This window comes from Coffea arabica, chromosome 5e (genome assembly GCF_036785885.1).
Source record: "Coffea arabica cultivar ET-39 chromosome 5e, Coffea Arabica ET-39 HiFi, whole genome shotgun sequence".
In the NCBI taxonomy this organism is placed as follows: domain Eukaryota; kingdom Viridiplantae; phylum Streptophyta; class Magnoliopsida; order Gentianales; family Rubiaceae; genus Coffea; species Coffea arabica.
This window is the reverse complement of record NC_092318.1, coordinates 31,918,474-31,922,199: the sequence shown is the minus strand read 5'-3', so window position 1 is coordinate 31,922,199 and position 3,726 is coordinate 31,918,474. Positions and strand designations below refer to the sequence as shown.

General features: G+C 36.3%; 1 long non-coding RNA gene across 1 annotated transcript; it reads left to right on the top strand.

The window, feature by feature from the left end:
- The first annotated feature begins 269 nt into the window (after positions 1 to 269).
- On the top strand, positions 270 to 3,201 carry LOC140006246 (uncharacterized). Its single transcript, XR_011813881.1, has 3 exons — positions 270 to 454; positions 1,910 to 1,971; positions 2,809 to 3,201. It is a non-coding gene; the product is annotated as an uncharacterized lncRNA (long non-coding RNA).
- Positions 3,202 to 3,726: the final 525 nt, after the last annotated feature.

Below are 3,726 nucleotides of genomic sequence, written 5' to 3'. Positions count from 1 at the left end.
TTAAGGAAAATAGACTTGATCCGACGTGCGCCGTTTGTTACCGGTGGAGTACCGCACTTGACCAATACTTTCTTACCATAATCTCCTTGTTTTATTTTATTTTTCCTTTCCCTAATTTTATCTCAAGATGGCCGAAATTTTTGACTAAAAATAAGAGGAAAAACAAAATATCCAAGGCCTTGACTAAGACCTTTGACCAAAGACCATTCTAGTCTTTATCTTGTAAACTCTCCTCAAGGACTATTCATTCTCTTCCTCCCTTGGCCGAACTAGAGAGAGAGAAAAGAGAGGAGAAACTTCACATTTCATCTTGGGTTTTGATTGATTTGGAGAGAAATCAACAAGAACCACAAATCTAAACCGATTAAACTTGCAACAAGGTGACAAGGAAGCTTTGGGTGGAGTAATTTTGCTTGGGCAGCCTTGATGTTGTGTATTTCCTTGAGGTTTGAAGGTATTAAGCTAAGAAACTCTTCTTCTCTCTCTTATCTTGCATTTTATTGGATAGATGACTTGAATCTTAGAAGTTTTATGGATGATAACTTAGATTGGTGAAGATTGATGGAATTTCAGCCTAGGGTTTCATTTTCCAGCTTTAATGTTTAAATTCCAGCCTTGATATGCATTTTCCAGCTATGAGATGAACTTGATAGTTTTGATATAAGATGGTTTAACTTTGATGTGAACTTTCAATCTTTGGTATATGGTTTTCCAGCTTTGGTTGAATTTCCAGCTTTAGTTATAAAATTCCAGCTTTAGTAGTGAAATTTCCAGCTTTGATGATGAACTGCCCTGCTTCTGACCAGCTTCATTCGTCCATGTTAGAGGCTGAATTAGGCTTAAGTCAAAACATAAAAGTTGTAGAAAATGATGTTATATAGCTTCCTGTAAAGTTTCAGCTCGATCTGAGCACTGTATCATGTGAAATGATCATAATACCCCTGACTACCAAAAGCTTCATTTTGCAGACAGTTTTGTGATTTCACACTTTTGGCTTCATTTTTCACCTTGATCCGTATCAAATCAGCCTGTGGCCAAAACACAAAAATTTTATCCCTATGTTTCAGCTTTCCAATGCATCTAAAAACGCCTCAATCGGAATTGTGTAGCCTAAGTCATTGTCATTTGAATTCAGTGCTGACAACCATACTGACAAGGACATTCTGGTTCTGTAATCTGTAATTTCGACCTAGATCAATTGTGATCTGGGTTGAGTTGTCTTCATGAAAGTTGTAGCCCTTTGTCTTAGCTTCAAAATGGTATAAATTTCACACCAATCGGATAAATGTAACTCTAGTTGTGACGAAAATGTTATAAGATGTCGAATCTGCCATTTAGTCTTTTGCCTTCAACACTTGATTTCCGATTGTATTATTAAACTTGTGTTGTAATTGGATGATTTTAGAGCCTAATGGAAGGGCTATGGTGGTAACATTACTTGTGTGTGATTGTAGGGCTGAATTGAGAAAAACAATGAAGTCATAAATGGCTGGAAAATAGGTAAACACAAAGGGCGTGCCGCCCAAATTTTCACTCAAAAGTTAGGCATATGTACCTGCGACTTGAGCGACGATTTGAGGTCAAGTTGGACTTGGATCGCCTATGGTATTCGAGTTTTCTTTAGTCAGGGTATATAATCTAAAATTTTGCCGGAACTTGTACCCTTGAAAAGTGAAAGTAGCGACCCTTTCAAAATATGATTTTCCCCGGTTTTTTATACCAAGTGTAACTTCTAAAGTCAAAACTACTTCTTGATCATAACTAAATGAGCGAGCATGAATTTTTCAGAATTTGATAAGAATCTTGAATACTACTTAAACGAGTTGCATTTACTTGATTTTCTTGAAGCGAAACTCCTATGTTTCGAACTCTAGAGAGTTTTACATTCGTAAATGATATTTTATCGCAGATTTGGACTCCAACCAAGGAGTTGGACCTGAACGTGATTTTTTAGAGGCACATAGACCTTTGGTGAGTGCTTCCAAATACCTGATTGAACTGGACACTTGTTTTCAATACTTGATCAATGTGATTTAATGATATATAATTTGTTTGATCGGACAAGAGTGTACTTTATCGCACTTGCCCTAATATGACATATACTTATTTATTGTTGCAATTGACTTGATATACTTGTACTTGACTTGTAAATGCTGAGTGGCAGCATGTACCACACTCAATATGAGTGGGAGGTGCATCTCATTCCCATCTCCATACTTTTATTTTGATTCAGTCGATTAGAGATTTTATCTCATCGACTTCTTGGAGACCCAAACCCCACTGGCTAGTTAATCGAGTCGAGCCGGCAAGAGCTTAGTCGATTAGATAACGAACCATGGGTATCTAGTGTTGTCGAGTGGAGTGTTATCTCCTCGACTAATCGGTAAACTCGAATATTACCACCAGTGTTTATCTTGGAGTTTGAGCCCGGTAAGGGGTTTGGTTGGTGGACGGAGATTAGAGATAAGTGGTGTACTACTGAACTAGTTACTTTACTTGAAAGTTGACGGAGTTTCAACTAATACTTGATCAAGCTCTGGTGAAAAAATGAGAATTTGGCTCCTGAGAGCCATCTGTATCCTTATACATTGATTGTTATTCGAAGTGTTACTATTCTTTTGGAAAACAAAAAGAGTTTTCACTCGCTCATTTTGACATTTACTATTTGAAGTGTTATTACTCACTTTCATGAACTTGTTATGCTCGCTATTTTGCTACGTGAATTTGTACTTTTCAATAATGGTCAACTTGCTATTTGAAACCTCACTGGGCTTTTAGCTCATTCCACGCCATTTGTTTTCCTTACAGGGTGTACGAACGAGGCGTGAGACTGGTACAGGCTAGCGTAGTCTAGTAGTTTTTGAATTTTGTGATTGTACTCGCGCTAGTGCTCGATTAGGACTAAATGTATCTGAAACTCATATCTTTTGATATATGTGGGATTGTACGAATGTTTGAAATAGAAATGAATGTACATGTATGTTCCAAGTTTGGGAACTGTTATTCCCTTTACTCTTGAGGTTGTAACCTATTTTATTTGAAGTGAGTGAGTGAGTCCTGTCGAGAGCTGGGCAGGCGGTCCGCTAAACCCTAGGGTACGCCCTAGGGGGAGGTGGGGCCGTCACAATGTTTCTCTTTTCTTTGAATCTATTCTATAATAATAATATTGAAAAACACAGATATACTTATCTATTTCACACATATCACAGAGTGTTAATTTAAGTAATACATCGGTATATTTTTTAACTGAATTAGCATGTTTAAACTAAATTCCTTCACCAACAAATTCAAGACGAATTAAATCAAGTGCTCTAGTTTTTTTAAAAATAATCTTTTTTCCTTTATTAATAAAATACAGTTACAGAGAGGGGAAAAACCTCCCTGACTACAATAGCTCCGACACTCACTACCTCAAAAGGCACGAAAATTATGATAACCTAACCTATCCAGCTTAAGGTCTCCTCGAGCCAACCGTGGCAATTGCACGAATGAATCGTATACGAAATTTCCTCTATTCCTACAAATCTAGTTATTTCTATTAATTCATTATTATTATGTAGACACCAAATTTTTAAATAATTTGTATGTTGCATCTAATTCATGATTTTTGTTTTAGATTGTCTGCATTTTAGTTGTTACCTTTTTTATTTGTCTTTTATTTGCTAATTATTTGTCATATTAATTTTGTTCACGTTTTAGTTTTAGTTTTAGTTTTAAGTTTTAACG